Source organism: Delphinapterus leucas, chromosome X (genome assembly GCF_059928025.1).
Source record: "Delphinapterus leucas isolate spDelLeu-1000000601 "Yukka" chromosome X, BTC_Dleu_Yukka2, whole genome shotgun sequence".
NCBI lineage: Eukaryota > Metazoa > Chordata > Mammalia > Artiodactyla > Monodontidae > Delphinapterus > Delphinapterus leucas.
In genome coordinates, this window is record NC_143150.1 from 118,271,928 (window position 1) to 118,287,397 (window position 15,470).

The 15,470-nt window shown below is 41.7% G+C and overlaps 1 protein-coding gene across 3 annotated transcripts in view; it reads left to right on the forward strand.

The window, feature by feature from the left end:
• Positions 1-15,470, forward strand: part of RAI2 (retinoic acid induced 2) — a 400,131-nt gene that overhangs the window by 272,808 nt on the left and 111,853 nt on the right. For all 3 annotated transcript variants that reach the window (XM_089904743.1, XM_089904742.1, XM_022562689.2), the window contains one exon: positions 144-192. The gene's annotated coding sequence lies outside the window, so the exon portion shown is untranslated. The remainder of the gene's footprint in view (positions 1-143; positions 193-15,470) is intronic.

The window sequence follows — 15,470 nt, forward strand, 5'->3', positions numbered from 1 at the left end:
AACAGAGCCCCCAGTCCATGCTCAGACACACAACTGGACACAGCCTTATGTTGTATGCCACTACAGCATTATGAATCTGTGTTAAGCCTCATTAAATGAATATAGAAAACCAGTACACCATATTTTTCTCCTTTGGTTGGCAGATCAGTTAAGAAATCGATGGCAGTGGATGCGAACTTCAGCAGACATGTGGTGAGTTCTGTCCCTACAACCTTAAAGACGAGATGGAGAATCATAAGCCGATCACTATTAAAATTAAGTTATTAATGTGTAAAGAACGAGCAAGAGTGCTAGGTAATGTAGGTTTCTGGCAGAGCAGTAAGACGTTTCTCAATCTTATCCCGTTCACTGTTTCTCACCCATAATTTGGATGAAAGTATAGAAGATACACGTCGGATATGCAGGAGATTAGAAAAATAACAAATACTTTTAATGGAGTGTAGGGATATGAAAATATCAGGACCCTTGAAGCAATGGGTGAGATATAACCAGATGAAATTATCATGGATAAATGTAAATCTTGTATGAGGGTCCAAATAAAACCCCACTTGGACGTATATAAATTAATACATATTATTACATTATATATCATGTAATTAAAACATTAATTTTTGAGTTATTGTATTATAGTTATTATATTACTGTAATGTTAATATATATAATTATATAATGAATAATATAATGGCATATATTACTATATATATATAGCTTATGATATCGCATATCCTTTGGACCCAGAAGTTCTACTTCTCGGAATTTATCCTAAAGAAAAATTATATGTGGGTGTGGGTGGAGGGAATGGTAAAGAGAAAGCCTAGAAATAAAGTCAGTGCAGAACTAATAATAATATTAAAAAATTGGACAGTAGCCTAAATACATGTTAGTGGGGATCGGTAACTAAATTATTGTAAATGTAAACAAAAGAAAATGAGGCAGTTCTTAAAAATTGTGCTTTACCAACAGTATTTCTCCAACTGCAATCCGAAAACTTTATGCATTAGAGTTTTCTGGGATACTGGTTAAACATACAGGTTCCTAGGCCCTCCCCAGAGTACCAAATGAGTGTCTTTGGGGGAGGATCCAGGGAAATACTTTATTAACCAGTGCCCTCAGATAATTCCAATACACACTTAGAGTCTGAGAATTACTGTAGAAAAGAACATTTAATGGAATAAGAAAGTGTTCATGATATAAGTGACAAAACAAGTTCCAGGGCTTCCCTGGTGGCGCAGTGGTTGAGAGTCCGCCTGCCGATGCAGGGGACACGGGTTCGTGCCCCGGTCCGGGAAGATCCCACATGCCGCGGAGCGGCTGGGCCCGTGAGCCATGGCCGCTGAGCCTGCGTGTCCGGAGCCTGTGCTCCGCAACGGGAGAGGCCACAACAGTGAGAGGCCCGCGTACCGCAAAAAAAAAAAAAAAAAAAAAAAAAAAAAAAAAAAAAAAAACAAGTTCCAAAACAGGGTGATCCCTTTTATGTAAAAATACTTATTTGTATAGAAGAAATTATGGAAGGATAAATGCCAAAATGATAACCATGATTAATTTAATGTTATGTGGCATTAGTAGAAAGACGGTGTGCTGATGGAGAGTTCCACTTTATTCTGCACTTGTCGTATAATACCTGGAATGTTCCATTTGAGGAGGTAAAATCTATTTAGATTAAAATAGTATTGGATGTAAGGACAACAGAGAGGAGGAGTCAAAGATGGATCCAAAGTTTGGAAGAATGGTCATGCATCAATGGAGCAAGGGCGTCGCAAAGAGAAGCTGGTTTAGGGAAGAAAGATGAGTTGGTTTTGAACATGGCAGGTTTGAGGTACTGGTGGCACATCCATCAGGAAACAATCAAAAGGCAGTTGGAATTCTGGGTCTAGAATTCAAGAAATTGAGTGGGGCTAGAGATGTAGATTTAAAGACAATAAAAGTTGTAGGAGTGGATTAATCAAGGAGGAAGATTCAATAGAGATAGAAGTGGCTAGAGATCGGCTCCCTAGAAGATGCCTTTGATTAGTGGAAAGGAAAGGAAGAAAAGCCAGTAAAGGAATAAAAGAGAACATGGTCTCTAAAAGGTAATGGGTGAACCAGTAAGATCCAATGTCACCAACCATCCCTCAGAGGAAAGAGTTTCAGGGAGGAGGAGAAGGTCAAAGAGGATGAAGACAAAGAGTTGGCCACTGGACTGGACAACTGGATAGCGAGGACCTTCTGCAGAGTTGTTTTGGAGAGTGGTGGCATCTGTAGCCAGGTGGCAAGGAGTTAAGGAACAATCAAGTGGTAAGGAAGGCCCGAGAGCTGGTGCAGTCATTGCTGTGTTTTTAGGGCATGTAGTAGCCTCTCCCATTGTGGAGAAATGATCTCATGGTTTTCATGCTCCTTTCAAGATGAAGCTGGGACCATTTCCCCCAGCATTCTTTCTCCCAGAAAAACTGAACTGGAATTTGGGTTGTTTGTCCTTTCATGGAACTTTCAGTCACTGGGTGCAGTGTAATTTTTTTGAGAGGTAATTTGTATTTCCCCTCCCTGCATTTTTCCATTTCTTTCCCCACTCTTCTTTCTTGTCCTGGTGAAGGTTTGGGGCTGGACAAAGGGTAGAAGTTACTTACATTTTCCTTCCTGGCATTTGTTTCAAAAAACCTGGGTCCCTCCAGGTAATTGTAATGGTGTCCTAGAGTATGAGACAAGAGAGAGAATATTTTTGAGGAGAACAAGAAGGATTTCCCTAAGACTGGAAAGAAATTCCTCTGACTTGGAACAGGAAAGGTGTCTGAAAGCCTGGCGAGCCACAGATCCCTATAGTCTTCATCCTGACTGTACCAGGAGAGCAGGCCAATTTTAGACAATAGAGCTGAGGGAGGGAGGACCGAGGCCTAGGCTCCCAGCCAACCAGGGATTCCCCAGCCCCCAGCACAGACAAGAACCTGCAGTCTGGGGAGCTGAAGGGGCCCTGTGGGCTGGGTCTTTGACATCTTGATGATACCTCCGTACCTCCTTGAGATTCAGAAGGTCACCCTGATATCTTAGCACTTTCTGAGACCCAGAACCTTGACACCCCGGAAGAGTGGGGGAAGAGCCCTCAAGAATGTTTGGGATTGAATTTCCTGCTTGGCAGGACAGGACTGGTCTCTTTATTAGAAAATAAAGACATACAGTGTTTCTTGCTCACCTAAGTTTGTGCATGGAGATTTGTGTCTGCTGCACAGGAAGAAATCAGGCTAGCATCCTCAAGCAAGGTGAGTGCTTTCTTCACCTGGGAAGAAAACCAAGGTGGTGGAATGGGGATCTCTAGATGATGTGACAACTGGTGTACAGGTGGTCATCAGTTTGGTAGGATGTGTGAAGGAGGGTAGAAAACGGTGACCCCACTGTCAGAGAAAATGGATCCTCGTCCATCTCTGCTGCTTGAGCATCCTACAACTTTGGCCATATTTCACCTCCCTGGGCCTCAGTTTCCTCACGTGCAAAACGAAACCATTAGATTCAGTGAATGCTAAGGCTCCTCGCACATTCTGAGAGACCGTTTGGCTTCGTTCTCTTCTTTCTCAGGGTAAACTTTCTTATCTCTAAGGAATGAGGTGGATTACACAGTCCTATAGCCGCTGAGCTACAGTCAACTTAGCCTAGCGCTCGTGAGGAAAGCAGCAAACTGGGACAGCTTGCCGTACTAAGGAGGCTACAAGCGTGTATTGTAACGCGCACAGCTCCGGGGTCTCAGGTGCGGTGTGCGAGCCCCTCCACACTTCACTGAAGGGGCCGAGGGTGATGAAACTACCAAGTTTGCTTTTTAAGGTTGGGCCATCCAGAGAAGAGGGGTTTGCATACTGGTCTCAGAAGGCTAATTTATCACTCTGGACAGCAGTTTCTCATTAACGCAATGTCAGTACTGCTGGGGATTGGCTGGACCGCCTTTGGAAGAGGTTAAATTACCTTTTAATCAGTGTATGGAAGAACGATGCTTCTGCTCCATCATGACATAGCAGCCTTGCTAATTTGACATCTTATAAAAGCCAAGGCAGTTCTACCTATACTGGTGTGATACGACCAGGATTATTTCCAGAGAGGCAGAAGACAGGAAAGGAGGGTTTCTGTGGCTGTTATCCAAACTGGCATAATTGATGTGGGTTGCAGTGGGTTATAGCTAATGGTCTGTGTTTAATTACGGAGGCAGTGACACAAGGGCTGGAGGATGATAAGGCACTAACCAGATGACGTACCACTATTTCAGTAGGAGCTCGCTGAATAGGGTCAGTAGAGTGGTAAGGTGGTCTAAATTCCATGTTTCTCCTGGGATTTGGGCTTGGTCCCCGAGAGGCACAGGGCTATATTCATGTGTCCAAATTCACACTGAAGAGGTCTCCTAGGAGAACAGCGAGTCACACAGGCCCCCGATGAAAGTGCTTTGAAATCCACTGCTCTAGGAATTCATTCATTCATTTAAACCAGGATCATTTGCGTTGATACATTGATATATATCTAAACCTCATCAGCCACAGTGGAAAGATAGGGCTTTTCATCTCTCGTTCCTCAGAGCAATAAAAGAACAAACAATTCTTTATCCACTAGCCTGAAAAATAATGACAATACCTGTTGTCAAACTGCATATCATCCACCGTATCCATTATCAACTTTTAGCAATACAGCCTTCAGGTTTTAGCTGGACACATGGCTTCCCAGCCAGAGTATATTTCTCAGCCTCTGTGGCAGCAGTGTGAGACCATGTAACTTAGTTTTAACCAATAAGAAAGGAACAGAAGTGATGTTCCTCCACTTACTCTTTTCTCCTTCTTGTGGGTAAGAATGAGTTTGTGTCGGGTGGTGGTTTACTTTCAATCTAAAAGATAAGAAAGGACTTCCCTGGTGGCACAGTGGTTAAGAATCCGCCTGCCAGTGCAGGGGACATGGGTTTGAGCCCTGGTCCGGGAAGATCCCGCATGCTGCGGAGCAAATAAACCTGTGCGCCACAATTACTGAGCGTGACCTCTAGAGCCTGCAAGCCGCAACTACTGAGCCCACGTGCCACAACTACTGAAGCCCGCATACCTGGAGCCTGTGCTCCGAAGCAAGAGAAGCCACCGCAAAGAGAAGCCCCTGCACTGCAATGAAGAGTAGCCCCCGCTCGCCACAGCCAGAGAAAGCCCACGCGCAGCAACGAAGACCCAATGCAGCCAAAAATAAATAAGTAAAAGTAAATAAATTTATAAAATAAATAAATAAATAAAAGATAAGAAAGATACCTGTTGGGATAATGGAACAGTAACAGAGAAGGAACCTGGGTCCCTAGATGACCTTGGGAAAGAAAGTCATCCTCCCTCCATCAACTGCCTGTGAGCTTGGACTTTTATAGAGAACTGGGTCTTCTATCTTATTTAAGCAAGTGCTATTTTGGTCTCTGTTACAATAAATACAGCGATTTACATGGGTAAAGGGCCTTGCAGTTTGCAAAGCACTTTTATATGTTTTATCTCTTAGCTTCACAAGACAAGCAGGTGGAGTAGACAGATGGGGAAGTGGTCAGAGCATCTACTTGACAAGGAGGGAAACAGGCTCAGAGAGGCTGTAACTTTTGTCCTCAGTCACATACCTATGCAGATATGGAGCCACATCTTGAACCCAGGTATTCTGACTCCTTCTCCAGTGCTCCTTTTACTATAATATTGCCTCTTGGTCCTTGGAAACCTTAAGACATAGTCCGATATGTGCATGAGAGGGGAATCTCCATTTATTAAAACTCTTGCTGTTTGATGGGTTAAGCATCTCCATCTAGCTCTTCTCCTCTCCTTCCACCTCCTACATACCATGCCCCAAACAGCAAAACAAGCAAAGCTCCATAAAACAGGGTTTTTAAAAATAGTTGATGGACTTGCTTAATATCAGAACTGCCAAGGTTCTGGGGGGAAGGGAAGTTGCAGTGGGAGGAGTATTTTATCAATGACATTGTTTACAATTGTCAGCACATGGGGTAATAAAAAGCAGAACAACTTTTAGTCAGTTTTATTATTGTTTCTAAATTCTCTACAGACATTAACCTGTTTTTAAATTCTCTTATTACCTGTACCCCCTTTTTGCCTGCACCTCGTGTGGACCACTTCTATCATCCCCTCACTAGTATGCCACAAAACAATAGCAATGAAGGAAAGCAAAGTCATAAAATGCAAAATCCGATGGACTCTTCCCGTGCTCTCTTTGATGTGTATACATGTGCAGGAAATGGCTGGAGTGTTTGTACCAATTGTCGCCTGTTACATTTAGAAGAGCTTCTGTAAAGAAGAGGAAAGCTTGTCTGTTTCCTTGGGTTTTTCCTACCCTCTTATTTCCCTAGTTACAAAAGTTGGTTCTGTGCATTTTTTTAAAAGCTGGCATCTTGCCCAACTCAGATTGATTATAAAGGTTGGGAGGGACAGTTGAGATCTGCAGCTTGATTCCCCAGTAAGTTGGCTGTTTAGAAAGATAGCACTGACAGCCGAGACAGCCTGCAGATGGGAAGGCAAGTCTGGAGATTCCCTTGTTTATTACGGAGCCACTGAATGACTCACTAGGTTGGGCTCTTCCTTGGAGGAACACAGAAAGATAAGTGCCTAAGTGCCTGGGAGAAATTAGCGGAAAGGTTCTTTCCTCAAAGGCTTTACAGTAGGGTTGCCAGATTAAATATAGGGCACCAGTTAAATGTGCATTTCAGATTAACAGCAAACACTTTTCTTGTGTGTGAATATGTCCCGAAATATTTCATGGGACATACTTACACTGAAAACACAGGTGCTCAGTTACATTTACATTTCAGATAAACGAGGAATAATGTTTATGTATAAGCATATCCCATGCTTATAATTAAACATTATTTCTCATTTATATGAAATACAAATGTTTTATAATTAATTATTCATTTTATTTTTTTCACTTAAAATTAAAAATTTTTAATTTAATTTTTATTTTATATTGGAGTATAGTTGATTTACAACACTGTGTTAGTTTCAGGTGTACAGCAAAGTGATTCAGTTATACATATACCTATATCCATTCTTTTTCAGATTCTTTTCCATGAAATGCAGATTTTAACAGGGCATCCTATATTTTTATTTGCTGAATCTGGTAGCCCTACTTATAGAAATCTAGCAAGATTTTATGAAATGTTCTCTTTCAATTCAGGAATAGCCAACACTGTTTTTCTCTTAAAGGATTATGTAGGCTGTTGGTTTTATTTATTGGCAGGGTGGAGACATACAGGGGAGAAGGTCAAGGGGAAAGAGACTGGACTGGAAGACAGGAGACTGGGGTCTGAGTCTTGTTCTGCCAGCAAATGGCTGTGTGAAGTTGAACAAGGCACTTCACCTGTCCGAGCCTTAGTGTCCTAAAAGGAGAGGATTGACTAGTCCTTCTAAGGATAAAATGATTCCATTGTCCTATGTCATTCCCTATGTTACAAATATTATGATGGAATTCATTTTCCCAGGAGATGATACAGGTTGGCACTGTCCAGTAGAAATAAAATGCACATCACATGTGTAATTTTAGATTTGCTAGTGGTCACATTATAAAAGTAAAAAGAAACAGGTGAAGTTAATTTTAATGATACATTTTATTTAACCAATTATATTAAAATATTATCATTTTAATATGTAATCAATATTCAAAGTATTAATGAGATAACTTACATTCTTTTTTTTGTACTAAGTCCTCAAAATCTGGTGTGAATCCTTACAGCACACCTCAGTGTTGGACTAGCCACGCTCAAAGTACTGATAGCCACATGTGGCTACTGTACAGCACAGGTGTAGGCTAACTAAATAACTAGATAGATAAATAAATAAATTATAGTAAGTTAGATTCAGAAATGAGCAATCTGTAGTGGGTTAGGGAGAGAACTTAGGCTATTGGGGAACATGTTCATAGGCTTTTAAAAATTAATATACAGTTGATCCTTATTATTCATGGATTCCATATTTATGAATTTACCTACTCACTAAAATTTATTTGTGACCCCCAAATGAATACTCATGACACTTTTGTGGTCATTCGTGAGCATGGCATGTGCACAGGGTAAAAAAAGTGAGTTGTCCAGTGCACACATTCCCACCTGAGGTGGAACGAGAGGAAGCTCTGTCTTCTTGTGGCAACTCGCATACTACAAACAAGTGTCCTTTCTGTGGTCTGTTTCGTGCCAAGTTTTGGGCGTTTTTGTGCCTTTTGTGAGTGATATCGCTGTTGAAAATGCTCCCCAAACATAGTGCTGAAGTGCTGCCTAGTGATCTTAAGTGCAAGATGGCTGTGATGTGCCTTATGGAGAAAATACATGTGTTAGATAAGCTTTGTTCAGAAATGAGTTAAAGTGCTGTTCACCACAGATATGTAATATTAATGAATCAATTGTATATTAAATGAAGTGTCTTTAAACAGAAACACACGTAAAACAAGCTTATGTATCGATCCAAAAATGTCGTGACCAGAGGCTCTCAGCTAGGGGTAATGGCTCAACATGCACCAATTCAGTGTTCGCGGAGATGTTATAAAACATAACTGTCAGAATACAGAGAATTGACTGTACTCTATTGTTTAGAATAGTTTTAGATTTACGGAAAAGTTGAGCAGATGGTACAAAGATTTTCCATACACCTGCCTCCTGCACCCAGTTTCCCCTATTATTGACACTTTACATTAGTATGGTACATTTGTTACATTTAATGAACCAATCAATACATCAGTATTAACTAAAGACCATACTTTATTCAGATTTCCTTTGCTTTTACTTAATGCCCTTTCTCTGGCTATCAGGATACATTACATATAGTCATGACATCTCCTTGGGCTCCTCTTGGCTGTGATGGTTTCTCAGACTTTGTTTTTGATGACCCTGACAGTTTTGAGGGGCACTGGTGGTATTCTGTTGAATTCCACCCTCACCCCCCAACATTGGGATTTGGCTGATGTTTTCCTCATGATTAGAGTGGAGCTATGGATTGGGGGAGGAAGATCACAGTGATAAAGTGCCATTTTCATCACATCTTATCAACAGTATATACTATCAACGTGATTTATCACTGTTGATATTGGCCTTGATCACCTGGCTGGAGTAGGACTAGTAGGTCTCTTTTCCAGGTCTCTCCACCATAAAGTTAGTGTTTTCCCCCCTTTCCGTACTGTCCTCTTTAATTAATTTATTTATTTTTGGCTGTGTTGGATCTTTGTTTCTGTGCCAGGGCTTTCTCTAGTTGCGGCGAGCGGGGGCCACTCTTCATCACGGTGCGCGGGCCTCTCTTGTTGCAGAGCACAGGCTCCAGACGCGCAGGCTCAGCGGCCATGGCTCACGGGCCTAGTTGCTCCGCGGCATGTGGGATCTTCCCAGACCAGGGCTCGAGCCCATGTCCCCTGCGTCGGCAGACAGATTCTCAACCACTGCGCCACCAGGGAAGCCCCATACCGTCCTCTTTAGAAGGAAGCCACTCTATGCAGCTCACACCTAAGGAGTGAGGAGTGAGGCTCCACCTCCTTTAGGGAGAGAATCTACATAATTTACTTGGAATTCTTCTGCATAGGAAACTTGTCTCTTCTCCACTTATTAAGATATTCAATCATTTATATCGGTATGGTTTCAGGGGTATTTATTTTACATTTTGGGTTATAATCCGATACTACTTTATATATTTTGTTACTCAAATCGTTCCAGCTTTGGCCATTGGGAGCTCTTTTACTTGACTCCTGTGACCCTTTGACATAATCCCTTCAGAGTGTGTGTGTGTGTGTGTGTGTGTGTGTGTGTGTGTGTAGCTGAGCACTTCCTTACTTTTTGGCTCTACAAGATGCTTAGGCTCATATGGTGTATTTCCTGCCTCAGCCCTAGAATCTGCCATTTCTCCAAGGAGCCCTGGTTCCTTTTATTGGAAAATGGTGTTAGAAACCAAGGTCTGGGCACTAGGCTTTGTTGTTACTGGAGTGTCATTCCTTTTAGGCCGTCTCAGCTGACAGAGTAAAGAAATATATGTGTGTATACTAACCCATGCATACATACATATCTATAAATATTTCTTTATATATCCATCTGTATCTATATTAAGCTAAACATGAGTTCATACCGATGTCTCCAACTAATCCATTACCACATGGATCATTCTAGCTCCCTGGCTGATCTGTAAATTTCCACTCCAACAGTGGGAAACCTGGCTCCCACCATCTGCCATCCATTTACTTAATTGTTCAATTCCAGTGAACACGTGTGAAAGTATTAGCTAGGCATGACTATCATAGGCTTTTATGAAATACATTTATTTCCATTATAGAAACAATACATGTTTAACAAAGAGAATTTGAAAACGAGATACAAATTGGGAAAAGCATCAAAAGCACAACCTTTGCTGACGTTTAGGGTTATTTCCTTTCTCAGTGACCCTTTAATCCAGCCAAACTCTCCCCACACCCCCTAAAGCTGCTCTATGCTGATGTCATCACACGTCCACAGGCTGTCACTGGCTACTGAGATGAGAGGAGAGCCAGCTTTTCGGGCACCACGCACAGAGATCCCAGAAGAATTCATGATCCTAGATGGTTTAACCATAAAGTGAGCACAAAATGGGAAAGGAAAAGTTAATGTGGCATGTTGAACAAAGAAATAGGGGAAGTGGAGAGGTGGGGTGGTTTCTCCACAGGCACTGACTTAGTTAAGCAACATAAAAACTTCTTGATTTTTTAGAACAAAACAAAACAAAAAAACAGATGCTCTCTAACTGCATGGTCTTTCGCATGACAGTTGACTGCTATGGGGTTTAGTTTATGCAAAATGCTCATGTTAGCCCAATTGTTTCAAAAGTGTCTTCTATGATCCTATGACCTATGAACTATAGAATGGTAAGGAACACTTCCAGAGCCCTGAGAAAAGCCTCCTGTTACATATCTTGATCTGGCTGGTGGTTACACACATGTGTTTACCTTGTAAAAATTCATTGGGCTGTACACTTATGATTTGTGCACTGTCTTTATGTATGTTATTCTTCAATTTCCAAAGTTTACAAAGGAAATAAAAAAGCCTGTCACCTTATCCATCCCTCTTCAAATATGGAGCCTCACATAGTTTTTCAGAGTCCAAGAGTCATAGAAACGGCAGAGCCCAGAGAAGGCGGCCATGAAGCCATGAGCTACCAATGAAAAGGTCCTACAACTCCATTCCAGCTCCCACAAGGCCACCTGTACTGCCATTCCTTCGAGGTGTAAGCACAAGATCAAGATCACTGTGATCTTTATTTAATCTCTCAGCTCCTCCGTGCATAAGACAAGGATAATAATAATAATGCCTATTTCTTAGCATTTTGTGGAGATTAAATAAGTCAGTACATGTGAAGTGCTTGCAGTAGTGCCTCCCACCTACTAAATGGTCAGTAAACATTTGTTAAATTGATGGTGAAGATGATGATAATTTTCACAAGTGTTCTTAGGCCCACAAGACCCAAGGCCACCGGAGTGACTCTGTAAGTTTCAAACAAGACTCTAGTTATTTTAACAGGTATTTTAATTCCAAAGTGTATGGATCAGTATTAATTCCATGCTGGCCTTACCTCCACTCAAACTTTGCTTCCAAACACAGTCTAGTGTCCTCTCTCGAGGCTGTCCTCTAAAATGGTTCACTGTTTAGTTTAGGTTTATTTATTTATTTTTGGCTGTGTTGGGTCTTCATTGCTGTGCGCGGGCTTTCTCTAGTTGCGGCGCGCGGGCTTCTCATTGCGGTGGCTTCTCTTGTTGCAGAGCACAGGCTCTAGGCACGTGGGCTTCAGTAGTTGTAGCATGCGGGCTCAGTAGTTGTGGCTCGTGGGCTCTAGAGCGCAGGCTCAGTGGTTGTGGCGCATGGGCTTAGTTGCTCTGCAGCATGTGAGATCTTCCCAGACCAGGGCTCAAACCCGTGTCCCCTGCACTGGCAGGCGGATTCTTAACCACCGTGCCACCAGGGAAGCCCTGGTTGACTGTTTATTGTCGTGGCTATTAGTGGCTTCACCATCATATGAAGGGAGCCTGTGGATGTTTTAGGCACTAGAGAACTTCTGGCAAGCTAGAAGCGCAGGAACCTTACAGCAAGGCTGATCTGAGCAGTGAAGAAGGAAGACACGCTAGGTATACAGATGTGAACTTGGAATGCAAAAATACCTTTTAAGATGAATGGTAAACTGGAAATGTGTGCTCAATTGGTAGAGCATTCTTGTTTTTAATTGAAATATAATTGACTTACAATATTATATTATTCAGGTATACAACACAGTGATTCAATATTTTTATACATTTCAAAATAGTCACCATGATAAGTCTAGTTACCATCTGTCACCATACAAAGTTATTATAATGTTATTGACCATATCCTCTGTGCTGTACTTTACACCCTTTGACTTATTTATTTTATAACTGGAAGTTTGTACCTCTTAATCTCCCTCACCTATTTCACTCCTCCCCCCAACCCCTTCCCTCTGGCAACCACCTGTTTGTTCTCTGTACCTATAACTCTATTTTGGTTTTGTTATGTTTGTTCTTTTTTTTTTTTTTTTTAGATTCCACATATAAATGAAATCATTCAGTATTTGTCTTTTTCCATCTGACTTACTTCACCTAGCATAATACCTTCTCAGTCAGTCCATGTTGTCCTAAATGACAAGAAATCATTCTTTTTTATGGCCGAGTAATATTCCATTGTATATATATACAACATCTTTATCCATTCATCAAATGATGGGCACTTAGGTTGCTTCCATATCTTGGCTATTGTAAGTAATGCCGCAGTGAACATAGGGGTGCATATGATCCAGAATTCTAATATATGTCCTCCTCCCCTGAAACCCTGACATCTTGAAGCCTGCCAAAATGCCAGGTTGCCAGGACTTCTGGGAGAAGATAATTGTCTTAGCTTGGGTTCCTCCAGAGGCTGACTCCAAAACAGGGACTCAAGCACACAGAGCTGATTGGAGAGTTGGTCCGAGGAAACACAGTAGGGGAGCAGGGAAATGAAACAGGGAAGAGAAGGCTGCCAATAAAGAGTGTGGTATCAAGCCAATTATCACTGTGGGCGACTGGCATTAATTACTCAGCACTTCCGGCCTACCACATGGGAGGGCAGTGCAGACTTAAGGGGCCAGAAAAGGCAAAGAAATACAGGTTCTGGCACATGGAAGTCAGGCTGGAATGCACTGAAGTGGTAAGGACAAGGGGACACAGGCCAAACCCTGACAGTGTCTGCTACAATAGCCCAGGCCTCATTTGAAGTTGTGGCTACGTGTGCGCTTCTGGGGATCAGGTGGTTGTCTTACAGGCCATACTGACAAGCTGCAATTTGTCATTTTGCAAATCATTTGGCTTGAGACAAAATGTGATGGTTCTCCTAAAATGGTAATTGCGTTTTCCTGGAAATCAACCCAGGTTTGTTTATGCGCCACTTGGATGTCGCAGCACATAACGCATGCAGATCCTGAACATGTTGAAAAAGCAGTACAGGGACCCAGCACAAGTCTGTTCACAGACCTGCCCAGAGGACACCAAATGGTGTGTTATTTCCTCCTCTCAACTGCATGTCACCAACAAAGGAACCCTACATTCTGGAAGCAGTGCTTTTTGGAGATCTTGCAGCAGGCTACAGACGTGAGATTTCTGTCAGTGACAGGTCTGGCATCCTTTCTGCAGTGTGTCAGTGGCACGGATGAATACTCAGGATTGGGACAGTTGCTATTTTAATTTACATGCTATTGCTACCCGTTTTGGCTGGCTTACCCAGAATGCCCCAGATACCTATTTGAATGGGAAGTGCTCCATATTTGAAAGACAGACCATCTTGTGGAAATTGGTGTTTTGTCACTCTCCTGAACCGTGTGAAGTTAGGAAAATGGCTTGTGTGTCTTGTTTGTGTTACAGAATTCTGGCATTTTTTTCCCCCTGTCTTTCTTATCAGCATCTTTCTCAAGGGAGCTGGGAAAAGCCAAAAGGATCCTTTTTACCATTTTTTCAGAACCATCCAACATGAAAAATACAACCTTCTGTTACACCTTAATTATTATTTCATTTTTTTATCTTTATTAGAGTGTAATTGCTTTACAGTGGTGTGTTAGTTTCTGCTCTATAACGAAGTGAATCAGTTATACATATACATATGTTTTCATATCTCTTCCCTCTTGCGTCTCCCTCCCACCCTCCCTATCCCACCCCTCCAGGCGGTCACAAAGCACCGAGCTGATCTCCCTGTGCTATGCGGCTTTGAGAATTTCTTCTTTTTATTTTTCTCTTGGAATATTGATAAAATAAACAAAAGTGATCCTTTGTCCAAGGCCCAATATGATGGTCTGATTTGCTTGAGATATTTACTCTTGGAAGCCGTGTAATTTCTTTTATATCCTATTATTTTTGGAACATATTTCTGTGAATTATTGAGTTATCATATTTTTCTTCATTTTTATATATGAATTTTGTTTATAGAACACTCAAATTGCCGTATATAATATACATGCATATTTAAAATGATAAAGAGAAGCATTCAAAATCTAACAAGAGTCTCATATAATTGCAGTGATGTAATATAATATAATGCAATAAAAATGCAATTTATCCCAAGGACATCTTTGGCAGAATGCAAAGGTCATTGTTTTCTGACCCTAATTTTCAAGCTACTGTCTGACATTTACATTGTATATCATTAAGAGCATACACAAGTATATCATGTCTTTTTGGGACTAATTTTACATAAATTATGTGTCTCTATGATTTCTTTGCATGATGGGGTATTCAGTCTATATTAGGAATGTCACACAGATCATCCTTCAGTCCCCTTCCCACCCCTGTCACAAGAACGCTGGAAGTAAATCAGAGTAAAGAGATCGTAGAGTTCTTCTGAGACATTCTCAAAAGAATCAACAGCAGACTCCTTCCAACAATATGACAGACTAAGACCTTTCTCCTATTACTAACACATAGTAATGCTGTAAAAACATATCCCCAGAATTTAAATACATATATGCGCTCAGAAAAGGATAAAAGGGCAACCCCCACATGCCAGACAGGGAGAAAGGAATCATAGAGTAGTAGGGCCAAATAGGTACCACAGCAGACGATGAAGATTTCACACCCAGATACAGGACCCAGAGACTGGGGACTGGGGCTCTAATACCTATATGGTACAGGAAACGGGGATCCAGACCTTGACGATGCAGGGGAGCCACCATCTCAGTCAGCTGTTCCATCCAGGTTCTGAAAAGGGGACTGGGAAACTTGCTAGGGAAGCAACTGCGGCCCAGGGAATTTATGAGGAGGCTGGCATCTGGGACCTCGAGTAGAAAGAAGTCATCTGCAGGAATTGAAAAACCCAGGACTGCACCCTACTCAATTTTGAATTCACATTCACAGTTCCTGTATGGCAGAGGAAACCCAAGCCAAACAACTATCATTAAAACGTATCTAAAACCTTTGACACCTCCAGAATTCCCAACTGAAACAAAAGCAAAACCAGTCCACAGGTCCATTCTCACACC